The sequence below is a fragment of the Gossypium hirsutum genome, chromosome A01, assembly GCF_007990345.1.
Source record: "Gossypium hirsutum isolate 1008001.06 chromosome A01, Gossypium_hirsutum_v2.1, whole genome shotgun sequence".
Classification (NCBI taxonomy): domain Eukaryota; kingdom Viridiplantae; phylum Streptophyta; class Magnoliopsida; order Malvales; family Malvaceae; genus Gossypium; species Gossypium hirsutum.
Window position 1 is genome coordinate 34,151,844 of NC_053424.1, and position 19,946 is coordinate 34,171,789.

The 19,946-nt window shown below is 35.0% G+C and overlaps 1 non-coding gene across 1 annotated transcript; it reads left to right on the plus strand.

Annotated features, from left to right (window-relative positions):
* The first annotated feature begins 10,534 nt into the window (after nt 1–10,534).
* On the plus strand, nt 10,535–10,641 carry LOC121207930 (small nucleolar RNA R71). The gene has a single exon (XR_005903023.1). It is a non-coding gene; the product is annotated as a small nucleolar RNA R71 (small nucleolar RNA).
* The last annotated feature ends 9,305 nt before the right edge of the window (nt 10,642–19,946 follow it).

A 19,946-nucleotide genomic window follows, 5' to 3' on the forward strand; every position in this document is an offset into this window, starting at 1 on the left:
CGTGTCTAAAAACCTTAACATTTTGTTTCTGACATCAGCATCCAATAAGGGGCACACTGCCAAGGCACACGCTCGTGGCCAGAGGTCGTGTCCTCCACACGATTGAGACACACGGCTATGTCTCTGCCCGTGTGTTTACTACCATGCATACTGACTTGAAATTTTTCCGTGCAGGAGACACGCGGCCGAAAACAAGCCCATGGGGCTAGCCGTGTATCACACACGGCCTAGACACATACCCGTGTGTCTACCCGTGTGGACAACATAGGGCTATCTACCAAGCCCTTTGCCACCCTAAAACACAACATAACAACAACCAACATAATCAAAGTTTAAATTAGCATGATTTCACAACCAAAACAACCATAGCTAAGGTCTATATACGATTCATATATTTCAACCATACTAACAATTCCTGATTCAAGAAAGACTACTTTACATTCATATAATAACTTTCAATGTTAGCCATCTTTCATGGCATTGTACAAAATGAGTCAAATGTTAAAGCAAGCCAACACATTTGGCCCCAAAATAATGTGACACTAAAACAAAATCAAAGAGTCCTATACATGCCATAATCAAAATAAAGAGATCTAACTATACCAAGTGCTTCAATTGATAGTGTGATCGATGCCTCCGACGTCCGTTGATCCACGAGCTAACTAGGCGGCACTATAAGAAAATGGAAAGAAAATAGGGTAAGCATAAAGCTTGGTAAGTTGCATGAAAATAAAGAACAACTAATTATCATAAGGCTATATGCTTATCACCTTTCATAGCTTATTCATGAACACTATAAGTAGACGTAAATACAACTTACTCATCACCATCCAATACAACTTGTATTGCATACATTGAACCCATATCTCATACATTTTAGTTAGGTACTTGTACCACTCATCACATGATCATAACTCTTCTCATTTCGATATAAATCATAAACCTTTTTGTTAACCATTCGGAATACTACCGGATACTCAATAGCCTTAACATGGGTTAAGATGCCGACGCCATGTCCCAGACATGGTCTTACACTGGATTTCATATAGCGAGGCTGATGCCATGTCCCAGACAGGTCTTACACCGGCTCTCATTTATCGGTGTCGATGCCATGTCTCATACAGGCCTTACACTAGCTTGTCTACTGCGAGGCTAATGCATGTCCCAGACATGTCTTACACTAGCTCTTGTCTCAATGCCAATGCATGTCCTAGACATGTCTTACACTGGCTTAAATATCTCGAGGCCTATGCATTTCCCAGACATGTCTTACACTAGCTCTCATGCTGTGGCAGATCATGTCCCAGACATGTCTTACAGTAGCACACATATCACTCATTATCACGATACAAATATCAAAGTCTATTCCAAATGTTCAACGAAAGTCTCTACTATGCTAATTCCTCAATATCTATTCTCATATTAAAAATTAAATAATTTATGCCATATCAATTCAGTTTCACGTCATAAAGATATAGTTGCATTATTAACATACAACTTACCTCGGTAATCAAAATGTAGGCGACTAGTCGGTTTTAGTCTGCTAGCTTTGCTTTTCCCCGGTCTAGGCCCGAATTTTGTAATTCTTAATCTATAATGATAAAAATTCACAAATTTAATGACTCTATTGATCTAGGTACTCAACAATTTAAAATTAGGCAAAATGATCATTTTGGCCCTAGACTCTTACAAAATGACCATTTTACCCCTAGACCCGAAAATTGATTTTTATTACATTTACCATTAACCAAGCCTGGAAAAATACTTTTCATGCTAAAAGTAGCCTACAATTCACATTATCTCACATATTTATCACCTATTTTACAACTTATGCAAAATGGTCCTTAGTTAGGGTTTCCATGAAAACTACTTCACAAAAAGTTGTTTATTTCCCAACTATAACTCATATTCTTCCATAAAATTTTTGAAATAAACATGTCTACTATCATGGTGAAACCCGATACTTTCAACCATTTTGCAAAATAGTCCCCTTGTTAGAAAGCTTATGCTACAAAGACCTTAAAAGTACAAAAATATTAAAGAAAAACCCTCAAATCACTTACTTGCAAAGCCTTTAAATTGCTGAAAATTTTTCAAGCTTCCATGGTCATTTTCTTGGAGAAAAATCGGTAGAGAAGAAAGAGAGAGATGAAAAAAATGAAAATTTTTACTATTTGTTTTATTTTATTCAATTTCAACACCTAATTTCACCAAATTTTGACTTTTGACCACCTTTGTCTCCTATGGCCAGCCATGCTATTATAAAGGGTCTAATTGCCCATTAAAGACCTCCAATTTAGGTTCTCTAGCTATTTGACACCCTTAGCTATCAAAATAGGACTTTTGCACTTTATGCAATTTAGTCCCTTTTCACAATTAAGCATGCAATCACTAAAATTACTTCACCAAATTTTTAATGCACTAATATAAACATGTTATAACTTAAAATTAATCATAAAATACTTTCTTCAACTTCGGATTAGTGGTCCCGAAATCACTGTTCTAACTAGGCCCAAATTCGGGCTGTTACATTTCTTGTCTCCTTGGTATTAACTATTGTTGTATGTGATAGCTTTTCCCATACCAAGAATGACTTCAAGATTCATAAGGAACTTTCGAAGCCATATTTCTTCTTTGGTAGCCTCAAAAGCAACCACTTATTCGGCCTCTATAGTAGAGTCAGCAACATAACACAACTTTACACTTCTCCACACAGTAGTCTTATTCCCTAGGACAAAAAAGCACAACCCGGTGTCAATTTCTTTAAATCCCGACAAGTATAAGTATATTCGATAGGAGTAAGATCTCCTATAGAATACACAAGCATATAATCCTTTGTTATCCGTAAATACTAAGTATATGCTAAACTGGTTGCTAGTGTCTTGGTCCTGTATTCACTTGATATCTACTCACCAACCCCACTGAAAATAGATATTTGGTCGTGTGCATAACAGAGTATACATGAGACTTACTACTTCCAAACAATAAGAAACATTTCTCATGTTCACTTTTTCTTCTACTAGCTTAGGATAGTCTTTCATAGAGAGATGACATCCCGATAAAGTATATTAATGTTATCAATAAATTTGTTTTATCAACCAATCTGCTCAAAAAATTACAAGTTTACAAACAAATATACTACAATAAGGGCACCAAATCCAACATAACAATCATACAATTCATCATTTCTTTTAATTTCCTATTTTTCGTTTTTGCTAAACCAATATATTCAGGTGAAGGAGGAATGACTTCACGTATTATGTCTTCTTTTTCACTAAACTTGTTAACGAAATCATCTCCTCTATCTGATATAACTCTTTTAATATTTCCATTTAACTGGCTTTCTACTTCTACTTGTTAATTAAGAAACATATCAAAAGCTTTATCTTTTTTCTAAGCAAATATACCTTATTGTATCTTGAAAAGTTATCAATAAAAGTTACATAATATCTTTTACCTTCCCCAGTCATAGTTTTTTTAAAATTCTCCTAAGTCTGTATGAATTAAGCTTAAAAGCATTGATTGTCTAAGTGGTCGCGATTTTCATGACAGGTAAGTTTTAAATATTTATAATTAATCGTTCTTGAAACTAACTATTATCGCGATACAGGCAAGTGTACCTATCGAACAATAGTATAGTTTTAGCAAGACCGGGTTGTCGAACCCAAAAGAAGTAAAAGTACTAGTAATGACTGTCTTTTTATTATCTAGCCTAAAAATAAGGTGGTTTGGTTTTAACTAACTAATTAACTAACCTAAGAATTCACAGAGAATGGAATTGGGGGATTACTTTTGAAAAATAATTGAATTAAGACAATACCTAAGGAAAAATTCACCTAGACTGTACTTGTTATTCTGGCTCCGAATCGGACGATTTATTCATTTAACTTGTTCCGTAGAGATCCCTAAGTTATGTTATTATCCCTATTTAAGACTAATAACGTCTAATCCATAGATTAAATAATTGAGACTTTTCTCTAATTAACACCTTAGGGTTGCATTAACTCGATCTATGGATCCCTCTATTAGGTTTCACCCTAATCCGGCAAAATGTTGTAACCCTATCTTTAGGCGCGCAATCAACTCCGCTTAATTATGACAAATGTACTCTTAGACAGGGTCTATTCCTCCTCTAAATAAGAGCTTATCTTGAATCAGTATCCTGGGATATCAAATCAAGAATTAAGCACACATAATTAAGAACAAGTTAAATATTTATCATACAATTTAGAAAAAAATAACAAGATTCATCTTAGGTTTCATTCCCCTTAGGTATTTAGGGGATTTAGTTCATAACTAAAAAGGAAAACATCTCAGAAGAATAACGAATAAAAAACATAAAGAAAACCCAAAACTCCTAAGGGAAGTTGAGGGGAGATCTTCAGTCTTGATGATGAAACCGACTTCTGAGATGGATCAATTGGATTCCTTCGAGTAATTCCTTCCTTCCTCTCCATGCCTCCCATTTTTCTCTTCCTTTAAGGCGTATTTATAGGCTTTAGAATGCCTAAAAACCCTCAAAATTAGCCTTTTCAGAATTGGACTCAACTTGGGCTCGGTAGAGACACGCCTGTGTGACACGCCCGTGTGAATCGTGCTTCGAATCTGCCAAATTGCCACAACCGTGTGGTCTACCCATGTAAGGAAGTCCAGGTCGTATTGATTTCGTACTTTGGCCCATTTTCTCCATTTTTGGCCCATTTCTCGTTCCTTTCACTCTCCTATGCTCTCCTAAGTATAAAACATGAAATTAAGGCATTAGGAGCATCGAATTCACCAATTCTAAGAAAAAATCATCCATAAAATGTGCTAAGCATGGGGTAAAATATGTATAAATTACGGTTTATCAAATACCCCTACACTTAAGCATTTTCTTGTCCTCAAGCAAAATTCTCAACTCATAATCAAAATAAATCCTTATCAACCTATAATTCCTATCGATAATATCTCAAAATAATCCATATGTGATCATACATTGAAAATTCAACTGAAAGAACATCAGAGTTTCAATCATTCCAAGTTGAGCACTTTATCATGAAAATATAGGTGTCTCCCCTTTGTCTAAATTATTACTTTTGATTCAAAATGTCACACAGTTTCACATCCTCACTAAAGATTCACTCAAATCACTCGAGGTGTTTAAGGACAATAAATGAAGCACTCAATAGTCAATAATGAAAAGTCATTACCATAGGCTTGCATGAAAATCAAATCTCCACCACTATAAATTGAGATGATACATCAATCAAAAGGTCTTTAGAGGGCTGTAATGAGGCTTGGTTAGGGAGTGTGGTTACAGGCTAAAAGTAAAAGTTAGAATCGAGATTGAATTGAAAAATCACTTAACTAGAAAAAGATTTAATATCACTTGCATACAACAGAGCTTCTTCTCAGAATATGGAATTTAAATACTTAAGCTCAAAAACAAAAGATTACTACTACTAATATGTATACATTTTTTTAAGAATAAGTTAAATTACAAAATAGAATAAAACATAGTTAAGCAACTATTTCAATTCAAATCTCGACAAAAATGGGGATCAAATTAATTTAGGGGATTTCAACAATAATAGGTTAAGGGTTAATATTAAGGGTAATACAAGAAATGGTTTGTTAGGCTCAAGGGGGTTTACTAGGGGTTAATCGTGTAGGTAGGCTTTTCATGGCATGAGTGGGTTAATCCTAAGTGCCTTAATCATTTTGACATATCGAATCAAATGGTGTGGTCTTGACATGCATAATCAAGCAAGTTCTAGAATAATAGTTGAATACTGACGCACTCAAAGCAATAATAAAAGTGAGCATAAAAGAATTAATAGATGCTCAAAAGGCTCAAAAATCTCACAAAAATTATGGCTTTTTGATGTTTAAAACTTGTCAATTCCAACTCAAAGTAATACATAAACTTTGGGGAAACAACCTAAGATTTTAAATTCTTAAAAATCAACTTATCATGCTTGATTCTCTAATGTCTTAAAGTTTAAACAATCAATGCATAAATGCCTATGTTTTAATTCAGGATATATCAATCAAAATCATAAATCAATCAAAATTTATCCTAAAAATCATATGAGAGCTTTTCAAGAGAACACGGCAATCATTCAGGAATTTTTCTGATAGGGAAAGGAAGTAAATACCCCCCACACTTAAGATGTACATTGCCCTCAATGTACAAGGATAGATAGGAAAAGATAAATTTGTAATCATAAGATAGGGGGAGAAGTGAAACTTCTTGTATGATGAATTCCTGGAACTGGAGTTTTGGATAGTAATCGATGCGAGAGTGGAGGAGGATACTCCGGCGGTGGTTGAGGTTCATTAGTCCATAAGTCCATAAGTCCTCCGCCAAAAGAATATTATATCTAGTGGTAGCTATGGTCATGGGCGAACAGGACACGGCAGTCCTGGAGAACCTTTCCCGGTGGAGTTTTTAGTTCTTATGTGATGATGAGCTTAGGAGCTCTATATAACTGTGACAGAATCAGGAACTTTTTAGGGGGTATAAATAAGAAAAATTTCTCTGAATGAAATAACCGATATTGATAACTATAAAAAAATTCTAAAATCTAATAAAAAAATAAAAAAAGAGATAGTTTTAATAACAATTAAAAACATAAAATAATAAATAAATGTTTTTAAACATCTTCATCGCTGGATGGTTCGCGAGGTGGGACTGGCGATGAGATGTGGAGGTACTGACAAATCTGCTATAAAGTAGCATCAATGTTGTCAAATCATTGAAAACACTGCTGTTAGAATCGAGTGAGGCGCTCAGAAATGTCAGCATATGAAGCCACCGCATGAACTGGACGAGAGGGTGGTGGTGGCTGAGTCGGTGGGTCCTCGTGCTGTGGAGGGACATCATCAGGAATGTCCTCGTAGGCCTCCTCCTCGGTAGATTGGGTGAGACGATATTGAAGAGGGTAGGTTCCTCGGTGCTTTTCGATCATTCTTATACTAAGCATGTTCGAGATGCCTTGTGGAGACATCTGGCCAAAGAGGGTTAAGAATGATTCTTGGGCTACGGTGTTGAGAAGCCCGAAGTGTCGAGCCAACCGAGTAACATAGGGGTCAATAGAGATAACCCCCTTCCTATGCCGCTCCATCTGGTGCTGAATCGCGAGGGCAATGAAATAGGCAAGGTCGATGACGTGTCCGTGCGACATACACCATAAAAAGTAGGCGTCGTGAGTGTTGACGACGCCATTGCTCTCTTGCCTTCCTGTAATTGTGTGAGCCAAAATGGCGTGTAGGTGCCTAAGAGATGGAGGGAGAGCCAATGCCTTGGAACGGCTAGGATTGTAGGTGGCCCTACCTGGTACTAGTGCGTCCCAGCACCATGAAGAAGAATGATGGATGTGGCGGTTGAGAGCATGTAAGTTATTCTCCTCCTTGAATTCCTCCGTATATAAACCCAGTGCAGTATCGAATTCTGGGACGCTGAGCTGGCGGATTAATCCACCTAGGAAAAATCGCACCGTGCCGGGATCATCGTAGTTCATCATTACAGTCTGAAGATGAAATGTGGAGCAAAATTCCATTGTAAGCTCGAGATACATCGGCTCGATGATCCCAAAAAAAAGCTCCCAAGGGTCGGTGGTTAGGAGGGCCGAATCGCATCAGTTAACTGAACTTGTTCTATTGTAGCCCAGTCGATGCAGCGGCCCGCAATTAAAGGTCGGGCCCGGAGTATTTGGAAGAGTTCTTCTTGGGGCCCGGTGGGGAACCTCAGGAAAGGGTGGCAAACTTCCACAGTAGGACCCGAGGAAGATGATGCTCCCTTCATTTTCTTTGAAGCAGGGACAGCGGCCTTTTTACCACGTGAGGATGACATGGTATGCTAAAAAATAGAAGAATGGGCGGCAGGAATGAAGTTAGAAGCGGGGCACAAGCGTGGTGGGGAGGGATTGTGGACTTGCAGCGGCCAGTGTTAGGGTTTTTGGGTGAAGAAGACAATGAATAGTGCAGCCTATTTATAGATTTTGGGGCACACGGCCAGGTAACATGCCCGTGTTCCCCAATTTCAGCTCGTGTGATTCGCGAATTTTGAGTTTGGGCACGTTTGACATTTAGTACACGCCTGTGTTCCTTGGGCGTGCGGGTGCACACGGTCGTGTCGCACAGCCTTTTTTGGAATTGTTCACTTCTCCCACGCCCGTGTATGTAGACCCAAGCCCGTGTCAATCTAACAGGTTCGACCACGAGTGCTAGACACGGGCGTGTCGGACGCCCGTGCTGTTTTAACAGGTTTACCCACGGTTCTTCCGCACGGGCGTGTCGCAAGCCCGTGTTGTTTTGGCAGGTTCGACCACGGCCATGTCGCACTGTCGTGGCATTTTATCATAGCCCATGTTTGGGAAAATCGTGACCCTATTTTCACAAGGCCCTAAGCACGCCCGTGTGCTTGGCCGTGTCTCTGTGGAAAACCAGTATTCAATAGCTCCGTTAGTAAGTTAGGTGTTGAAGATTAAATTTTAAATAAGTTAATACAGTTAGTGCTTGGGTTGCCTCCCAAGAAGCACTTATTTATAGTCTAAGCTCGACTTACCCCTCTATTGAATGGTCATGGTGGTTCGAAGAGTTTATACTCCTCATTCCTGCTATCATTCTCATCAAAATAAGGTTTCAGACAGGTGTTGTTTACCTTAAAAGTGCTGAACTTGGGATGACTTACCTCGACTGCACCGAATGGTAAAATCCCAAGTACCGTATTTCTTCATTCGGTGTGGTAGTGACAATGTGAGGATCTTCAGCATCTAATAAGACTTTATCTCCAACCTTAAGTTGATGTGGGAAGGTGCTGAGCTTGTTCTGGCGTAGTTCTGGTTTATCATGAGTTCTTGGTTTATGTGTCCGCCATTCATCTATCTCCTCGATTTGTAGCCTTCGTTCTTTATGAATAGGTCCTCTAACATTTCTTGATAATGGCTCATGTACTTCCTTCAGACTCATTTCCTGCAAAGTAGGTTGCACCATATTGTCAATTTTAGTAGAATGGGTTAAACGATAACCTTCAATTTTCAATGTGTTGCCAGATTTGCGAGCTTGAAAGGTGATTGTTTCGTCTCCCACATGGAGTGTGAGTTCACTTGTGCCAACATCAATGTTCATTTTAGCAGTTGCTAAAAAGGGCCTTCCTAGAATTAAAGGAGTGTTGCTATCCTCTTCTATGTCTAGAACAATGAAGTCCACGGGAAATATAAATTTATCGATTTTAACTAGCACATCTTCAATAATACCCCTAGGAAATCTTATAGTTTTATCTGCTAATTGAATGCTCATCCTAGTCTGTTTGGGTTTCCCAAGACCTAATTGTTTGAACATTTTGTAGGGCATGACATTAATACTAGCCCCTAAATCAGCTAATGCATTATTAACATCTAAACTACCAATTAAGAAAGGAATTGTAAAACTCCCTAGATCTTTTAATTTTTTCGGTAGCTTATTTTGTAGAATAGCTGAGCAAACTGCGTTTAGCTCCACATGCGACGCCTCGTCCAATTTATGCTTATTTGCTAAAAGCTCCTTTAAAAATTTCATTGCGTTTGGCATCTGTGGTAAAGTTTCAATAAACGGTAAGTTAATGTGTAATTTTTTTAAGAGTTTAAGGAATTTACCAAATTGTTCATCTGAGCGGTCTTTCCTTGTCACGTTGGGGTATGACACACGAGGTTTATATTCGACATTCACTGATTTGTTTTTATTATGACCTACCTCACCTTGACCTCTGCTTACCATAGTTTCTTGTCTCGATTCTGGCTCAGGCTCAACGAATCCTTCTTCATCTTGAACATTAATTGCATTGAGTTGTTCCCTTGGGTTAGGTTCAGTATTACTTGGCAAGCTACCTTGTGGCCGTTCAGAGATTAGTTTGGAAAGCTGGCCTATCTGAGTTTTGAGCCCTTGGATCGATGCTTGTTGATTTTTAAGTGCTATCTCGGTGTTCTGGAAACGGGTTTCTGACACCGAGATAAATTTAGACAGCATCTCTTCAAGGTTCGGCTTCTTCTCTTGTTGGTAGGGTGGTTGTTGAAAGCCTGAAGGATGTTGTGGTCTTTGACTTCCATGACCGCCCCAAGAGAAATTTGGGTGGTTCCTTCAACCTGCATCGTAAGTGTTGCTATATTGATTGTTTTGAGATCGAGGATTATTACCCATGTAATTTAACTGCTCGTTATCCATGTTGTGGCCATAAGGTTGGTATTCTGAATTGCTTGATCCACCTCCACTTTCTTCGCACTGCATTACTGGGTGAACCTGTGCAGAACTAAGAAAACCATCAATTTTCTTATTCAAGAGTTCTACCTGATTAGAGAGCATGGTGACCGAGTCGACGTTATAAACACTGGCTGTTTTCGTTGGTTTTGTCCTCATTACTTGCCACTGATAGTTATTCAGTGACATCTCCTCTATAAACTCATAAGCATCTTCAGGTGTTTTATTATTGATGGTTCCACCAGCAGCTCTGTCAACCATTTGCCGATTCGAAGGATTCAAGCCATTATTGAAACTTTGAACTTGAAGCCAAAGCAGTAACTCATGGTGAGGGCACCTTCTCAGTAAGTCCTTGTATCTCTCCCATGCATCGTAAAGAGTTTCTAAGTCCATTTACACAAACGAAGAGATATCATTACGAAATTTAACTGTTTTAGCCGGCGAGAAATATTTTAATAGAAATTTTTCGGTCATTTGTTCCCAAGTAGTGATTAACCCTCGTGGTAATGAGTTCAACCACTGTTTAGCCTTTTTCCTCAATGAAAAAAGGAATAACCGAATATGAATGGCATCATCAGAAACACCATTAATTTTAAATGTATTGCATAGTTCCAAAAAGTTTGCTAAGTGAGTGTTGGGATCCTCATCCTGCAAACCATCAAACTGAACAAATTGTTGTATCATTTGAATAGTGTTAGGTTTTAGTTAAAAAGTATTTACAGCTACAGCAGGTCTAACTATGCTCGATTCAGTTCCTGTTAAAGAAGGCTTAGCATAATCATACATAATGCGTGGAGCAGGATTTTGATTAACCGTAATTACAGAAAGTAGCTGATTGTCTTGGTTTTCAGCCATCTCTTCGGTTGGGGTTGAGTATTGTCCTCTTGCTCGTTCTCTGTGTATCTTAAGCTTCTCCATATTTCTCTTTGGTTACTGCGAACTGTGCGATTGATTTCTTCATCAAAAAGTAGTGGTCCTAACGGGTTTCTTCTAGTCATAAACTATAAAAACCTTCCAAGAGAAAGAAAAAGTAAATTAATAAATAATAAAAATTAGATTAAATTAAATAGCAAGAAAAATAAATGGCTAAAGTAATAAAAATTAAGCGTTCCTAATATCTTAGTTTCCCGACAACGACGCCAAAAACTTGGTCGCAATTTTCGTGATAGGTAAGTTTTAAATATTTATAATTAATCGTTCTTGAAACTAAATATTATCGTGATGCAGGCAAGTGTACCTATCGAACAGTAGTATAGTTTTAACAAGACCGGGTTGTCAAACCCAAAGCAACTAAAAGTACTAGTAATGATTGTCTTTTTATTATCTAGCCTAAAAATAAGGTGGTTTGGTTTTAACTAACTAATTAACTAACCTAAGAATTCACAGAGAATGGAATTGGGGGATTACTTTTGGAAAACGATTGAATTAAGACAATACCTAAGGAAAAATTCACCTAGACTGTACTTGTTATTCTGGCTCCGAATCGGACGATTTATTCATTTAACTTGTTTCGTAGAGATCCCTAAGTTATGTTATTATCCCTATTCAAGACTAATAACGTCTAATCCATAGATTGAATAATTGAGAATTTTCTTTAATTAACACTCTAGGGTTGCATTAACTCGATCTATGGATCCCCTATTAGGTTTCACCCTAATCCGACAAAATCTTGTCACCCTATCTCTAGGCGCGCAATCAACTCTGCTTAATTATGACAAATGTACTCTTAGACAGAGTCTATTCCTCCTCTGAATAAGAGCTTATCTTGAATTAGTATCCTGGGATATCAAAATAAGAATTAAGCACACATAATTAAGAACAAGTTAAATATTTATCATACAATTCAGAAAATAATAACAAGATCCGTCTTAGGTTTCATTCCCCTTAGGTATTTAGGGGATTTAGTTCATAACTAAAAAGGAAAACATCTCAGAAGAATAACGAATACAAAATATAAAGAAAACCCAAAAATCTTGAAGGAAGTTGAGGGGAGATCTTTAGTCTTGATGATGAAACCGGCTTTTAAGATGGATCAATCAGCTTCCTTCGAGTAATTCCTTCCTTCCTCTCCATGCCTCCCATTTTTCTCTTCCTCTAAGGCGTATTTATAGGCTTTAGAATGCCTAAAAACCCTTAAAATTAGCCTTTTCTGAATTGGACTCAACTTAGGCTCGGCAGGGACACGCCCGTGTGAATCGTGCTTCGAATCTGCCAAATTGACACGGCCGTGTGGTCTGCCCGTGTGAGGAAGTCCAGGCCGTGTTGATTTCGTACTTTGGCCCATTTTCTCCGTTTTTGGCCTGCTTCTCGTTCCTTTCGCTCTCCTATGCTCTCCTAAGTATAAAACATGAAATTAAGGCACGAATTCACCAATTCTAAGAAAAAATCATCCATAAAATGTGTTAAGCATGGGGTAAAAATATGTATAAATTACGGTTTATCACTAAATGTTGACAAATAAGTATTCTTAGTCTATTTTAATTTAACACATATTTCAAATTATTGCATGTTGCGTTTTTTTAACATAAGATATATTCACATGTTCTAATCTAGAATGTCGTAAATCATATGAATAAGTAAAGTAAGTAGAAGAACAAGAATTTCTAGTTATTATTTAACAAACATTGGGAACAAATAGTCCATTGTTAAAATAGCCCTTACTCATAAAACATTGATTTTAGCCATATGACCTTATTAGACACGAAGGAAAGTTTTACCCTAACCCTTCCTAATAACCCAACAAAAACCAAATTGGTTTCAATATTAGAAACATAGAGCACATCATTTGAGGCAACTATCTTTTCAAAAATAAGTTTGAGTATAATATTGCTTTTCTTAAGCACATTTGTAATTCATGAGTCCCTAAAATAGTTTTTTTCTTCTCCTTTCTCCATTTGGGAGTACGAGAAAAACTCATTTTGATTGCCACAAATGTGTCTAGTGGTACAAGAGTCTATCACCTTGGTTTTGTATTTATCACAATGTTGACTTGAGAAATGATTATCGCAATTATGTCATCTGCTTCAACCAAATTGACATTTGGCTTAGCAGAATATCATTTCTCTTTTCTTGGTGTCTAATTGATGTGCATGATGACCTAATTTGCTACAAACAAAGCAATTTCTTTTTTTTTCTTCAAGGTAGAGTTTTATTTTTGGGGCTTATAATAATGTTTTTTTAGGCGTACCTCTCTTAAGCTTACCATTGACCAAGTTGGTGATTTAGGTCTGCTAGAAAGAGCTTTTTGTGTATGTGTTTAATTTGCTCCTTGTATTCATTCCATGATGGGGCCATGTTCTTAATAAGCAATCCAGCAGCAAATTCTTCTTACAAGGTAATATTCTTGGACTTTAGGTCTTCTAATAGCTTATGGTGCTTATTGACTTTTAGTTTATGTCATTGTCATTAGTCGTCCCCCGTTAATGATACTTTCCAATGATAAACTTCTACTTTCCATCATATTTAGTATACTTGACAACCATATTATCTCATATTTATTTTGCTTAGTTGTATGAACAATAGAAGTCTAAAAATTCATTCAAAATAGTTGAAACTATTATGTGTCTTCATATATTTTTTAAATGTACCCATAGTTCTATTTGCTTATCTTATGAATCAAATGATGTCTTATCTTTATATGTGAATACAAATCTATACATGTCAAGGATGGAAAAGATGCACTCTTAGCATTTTTAAAGTTATTTCCATTGAAAACAATCATTGAAAACGTCAATTTTGGAGATGTCAAAAAATGATTTTTGTGTAGGAAGCATTAGGCAACATTGGGACCAGAGTAGTAATGGCAAGAAAATGTGACTGTTGGTTACAACATTGGTAGTGGGTAGAACAACATCATTGTTGGCAACAACATCAGTAGGGGTGGGGGTGTTAGTAGTATAGATGGAGACTTGTTGCATAATTATGCTTAAGATCGTTGTAAAATATAGAAAGAGGATTAAATGTAAAAGATGGGATCACTTCTTGAGGTGTGACTAAAACTATTCTTAAGGATAATTTGTAGTAAGCGTGTTCTGCAGTATTTAAGAAGCACTTCTACTTTTTAAGAAGAATAAAGAGTGGGACGAATGAAATAGTACTCAAGTAAGAAGGAGATTAAAGCCTATTGGGAGAGGAGGGGAACGAAACTCGAATATTTAGATGATTTGGAAGGTTAACAATGCATTACATAAATTTAGTAAAAAATAAATGTTATTTTAATTTAGAAAACTAAACTTTAGTTATGATAAAATTATGGTTATTTTGTGAAAAGTTAGGCCTTTCATATAAACCTGTTTAGCTAAAATTAAAAATAAATAAAATATCATGAAGCGAAAACAAATAGGGCTTTGACTTATATTGTTTGTAAGGGGACATCGAGCAATTTGTATTCACTAAGCTTTCAGGCACAGTTCTTGTGCATGCAAGCCCATCCTCTCATTTTGTTTTTTACAAACCCAATATCATGTAAGGTTTTATAAGTAAAACTCTAAGGGTCTTAATTAAGGAATATGAGTGTAAGAACTTATTTTTAGTGGTGCCAAAAATGGTGGTTTTGGAACCCCACTTTTTGATGATCAAGTCCATAAATATTATTATTTAATATTTACGAGTCTATTATAGACATATATTGATTTTCGATCTAGAAATTTTCTTAAACGAATAGTTAATTAAAGTACGAGGACTAAATCATAAAAATGGTAAAAATTAATCGCTATAGATTTTAATTTGAAAAGGGGCTTATTTAGAAATTAAACTAGGATTTAATATGGCAATTAGCCACTTTGGTGTTTTAGTGAACAGTTAATGAGATGATTTCATAAAAAATGTTAAAAGTATAATTTCTATTATTATACATATAATAGATAAAAATAAATGAAAGGAAAACATTTATGCATTTGCTTCATCTTCTTCACGAGCTAAAGAGGAAAAAAATAAGGTTTTAACATTTCAACTTCATCCCTTAATTGGTAAGTAATTTTTAGTCATTTTCTTGTAATTTTTATGATTTTGAGATCCTAGGAATTTAATTTAGCTATCCCAGGGATTAATTTGTGAAACTTTCAAAGTTTAAAAAATTTTCCTTCATTGAAACTTTAAGCCTTTAGTACTAAATTGATATATTTTGAGCTTAGATATGAAAAAGGACTAATTTGTAAAAGCGAAATTTGTTAGTTTTGAACATAGGGATTAAAATGTAATTATTTCAAAACTGAGTTTGAATTTCTATAATTTTTTATATTAGAAAGCTGTAGAAGGATAAAATTGAGATCGATTTCAAAATCAAAGCTTAAATTTTAAAGTTATGGCAAATTCCATTTTAGGGACTAAATTGAATAAAATTCAAAACTTGATTTAATATTCGATAAATGAAATTGAATATATATATAGTTATAATATTCTATTAAATGATGTTTGGAATTGATAATGAAATTAAATTATGATTTAAATAGGGGTTTGAACTAATCGGAGGATATTCACAAAAAAAGGAAAATTATGGATTAGTCCCTGACACCTTATCGATTTTTGTTTTTCCTAGGCAAGTTCATATGATAATTATGTTTAAGTCATTATGTATGTTATATTGTGAATCTATGTATGTTTTTGTAACAACCTGTTTTCAGTAGTGTCGAAAACAGTGGTTTCAGGACCACAATTCTGACCAATGAAGTAGTATTTTATCAATTAATTAATGTTTATAGAGTTAGTATAGGGTCTTGTTAAATTTTGATTAAGAAATTTTAATATTTAGATAGTTAATTAAGTAAAAAGGACTAAATTGTAAAAGCTAAAAAAGTTAGTAGCTATTAGCTAAATGTACTAAATGGCTATGGAAATGAAAGTTTATGGACGTAAATTGTAAATGTACCATTTAGATTTATAGTGGACGGTTTGGTGGCTAATGGCATGAAATATTATTGATTTTTTAAAGGGTAAAGTTGTAAATTGATAATTAAACAAAAAAATTAAACAAAACAAAATTTTAATTGACTAGCATCTTCCTCTTTTTTCATATATCAAAACCAAAACCACCATTATTTCTTGAAGAACATTCGACCTAGCTTGTCTTGATGCATGATATGAAATATTTGTTCGTTTTTAGTGATTTTTTCATTTTTGTGATCGTTTTAGCTTAATCTAGCTAACCCGGGTATTAATTTGTAAAACCGTTAAAATTTTAGGGACCTACCATGAATGATTTAGTTGTTTATATAAACTTCGTTGAAAGATTCATGAATTTGATAGTTAATAAAAATATTTTGTTAAGTGATTTTTTACAATTTTAATGTTTAAGGATTTAATTGTTAAAATTTTAAAATTACATGGAATTTTGGTGAAATAGTTGAAAAAATGAGTTTATTAGGGACTGTATAGAAATTAGCTAGCATGGGTTTTGCTTAAATGTGGTTTATCGGTAAGTTTTGAGTTTAGGGACTAAATTGCATAAAGAGTAAAATATTAGGGGTAATCTTGTAATTTTGCGTTAAAGGGGTATAAGCATAAGTTCATTAATTGAGATCTTGAATAGATTAATTGAGTGAAAATTATTATTTAGATCAAGAAACAAATCAGTCGAACGTTAATCACGAAAAAGCCAAAAAAGTAGAATAGTTGTCGGTGTCATGTTGGAATCTGTTCTACCTAGGTAAATTCGTAATTTAATTAAAGTAACTTATTTGGTTGCTAGTTGTAATTTGATATATATCCATAAATTTTGGTGATCGAGTTCATTGACTTGAGGAATAAGAAAGACCATGGTTGAAAGATATCATGGCATTATACCCAAAATGAGAAAGACTATAGTTGAAAGATACTATGGCATTAAACCAGAATAGGTAAGACCCTAGTTCAAAGATATTATGGCATTAAATTTGAATGAATCAAGACCGTAATTGAAAGATATTATGGCACCACTTCGGGATTGTATAAGACCATGGTCGAAAGATGCCACGGCATCCTTTGAACAATGAAATGATTGGAAAGGTATACAAATTGAATGTTTATTATATTAATGATCTAAGGTTTGCCATGTGAATAGGAATCAATGAATGCATAGGTGATACTTAAAATAATGCATGTCTTATGTAAACTAATTTTATTCAGTAATTTATGTATACATTTTTTTGAACTTACTAAGAATTATGTGCTTATGTTATTTGTGTTTTTCCTTGTAGATTTCGAAAAGCCTAGTTGATCAAGAGTTCAAGTCGTAGTGCACACATTATCCATCCCTCATCTTGGTAGATGTTTTGGGTCATTTTGATGTTGGTTATGAATGGCTTCTACTAGGACCTTTTGGTTAACTTATTCATGTTGTTTATATTTGGAATTTGACTTTATGATACTATGTGGTTATGTATGTATATATATATATAGTACTTTGGTTAATGTTGTGATTGTATATGCTTTTGGTCTTTTGGTTGATGCCTTGAGATGATAAATATAAATGTTTTTTAATAGATGTGATGAAATGAATTATTTGAATATGTTAAGCACATGTTTCAGGTGTTATTTTGAGATGAAATAGTGTGATTGTTAGAAGTAGACATGAATGGTATGAATGAATGGTAAGTTTGGTATGTGATTATTTTTACATAGTGTGAATTTGAATGCAAGTTAGTTTGGTGTGAGATATGGATTTGATTTGGAAAATAAATTGTGGTGTCAATGAAGGCACATTGGTTAGCCACTTAGGTTGAATGTTTTGGCATGTTTAAGGCTTGTTTGAATGGGTTTTGAATGCATGTAAATGGATGAATTCAGTTTAGGTTGGCATCTAAGAAAAGGACTTTGTTTTAGCTTGTTTTGAAGGCATTTTAGGTGCATAAGGCCTGGGACACAGGCTATCACGTGACGGTGTGTCATACACGGTCACACCACAGTATCGTGTGTAATTTTAATTTTAGGTGCAAGTTTGTCTACAGGGTCCTAGAGAGTTACATGCCTTGGAAAAACAATCATGTGACCTCATTTCTAATACTCACACGGTCTGAGACACGGACTGTGACACAATCGTGTGACCGAAAGTTGAATACTCACACAGTCAGACACATGGGTTGAGACACAGTTGTGTGACCTATATTTCAAATTATACACGGTTTGGCCACATGGCCATGTTTTTGAGCCACAAGGTCTGGGCTTTATCACACGACTATGTGACCACTGTTTCTAAAATTTTCAAATTTTTCTATAATTTTTTGTTTTGTTTCAAATTAGTCTCTGATTTTTCCCAAACAATTTTTAAAGCCCCATAGGCTCGATTTAAGGCCTATAAATGTATTTATGCTATGAATGAAACTTAAAATTGAATGTTAATATTTAAATTTGAATAATTGACTCTATATGTTGTTGAATGTTTCGTTTTGTACTATAATACTTTGTAAACCTAATTCAGCGACGAAAATAGGTTAAATATAAATTTAGGGTGTTACAATTTTGTTAAACCTTGAATTAATTACAACTTAGCACTAAATAGTAAAATTTGGACTAAATTGAAAAGGATTTAAATATGAACTTACATGATGGAACTACCCCAATGAAACTTTGTAAATGTATCATACACATGGTTTCAGGTTGATTTACAAAGATTCCAAGATCCAACATTTATTGCGAACTCAAAGATACATGTGACACTTATTTAGCTCAGACGAGTAACTTGATGTTGTTTTATAGGTTTAGCCCAGTTGAGTAACCTTACATGTATATACAGCTTTGGCCAAGCTATTTGATGTGTCGATAAAGGTTCAACTTGGATGGGTAACTTGACACTACTATATAGTTAGCTTAGACAAGCAACTAAATGATGTTTTAAAGGTTCAGCCTGGACAGGTCACCTGACCTATATAGTATAACTTTGGCCAAGCTATTTGATGTATCGATAAAGGGTTAGCCCAAATGAATAACCTGACACTAATATATATTTAGCTCGAATGAGCAACTGATACATTGAAGATACTGGGCACAAAGATCTAGCTCGAACGTAATCTGATGTCGTTTAAAATGTTTAGCTCGGAAAGGTAACCCGACACAAATGGATATGACAAGCTCGGATGAGCATCAAATGTGATTAATGCTAAAGTATTCGAGTTCTTCTATGATGTTTGATTGGGTAACTTAAAAGATATGAAAGATAGTCTTAAGTAATATGTTATGTACTAAATGATCAAATATAACAATGTGGAGGACTTGATAGCAAATTGAAGATACTTATGTAATTGAATATGAATCAAGCTCACCTTGTTTTGATTTTTATTTATATCTTAGGTAAAATTTGGTTATATCCATTAGTTTAATCTATATACTTATTATGCAAGGTAAGCTAACCATTTATATACATATGAGCTTACGAAGCATTTTATAATGCTTACCCCATTTCTTTTTCCTCTTCCTGTAGATTTTGACTTGCTGAACATGTCGGTCGGATCCTCGAGGAGCTTACACTATCCATTTCTTGATTTGGTAGACTTTTGATCATCTGAACTCAGTTTTATGTGGCATGTACTTAGGAGTGTCAAGTTGTTTATAATGTTAAAATGTTTATGACATAGTTTACTTTGAACATCTATGGCAACTTATAATAATATTGAATTGCTAACTTTCATAGTTTTCGCATATTGTTGTTCATAAATGGACAAACAATTATAATGAGATATGTGCATATCAACCAACTTGTGGTGTGGATTGGATAAGTGTTATGGAATGTTATAAATAGGTGAAATGGTTTGTATTGATTC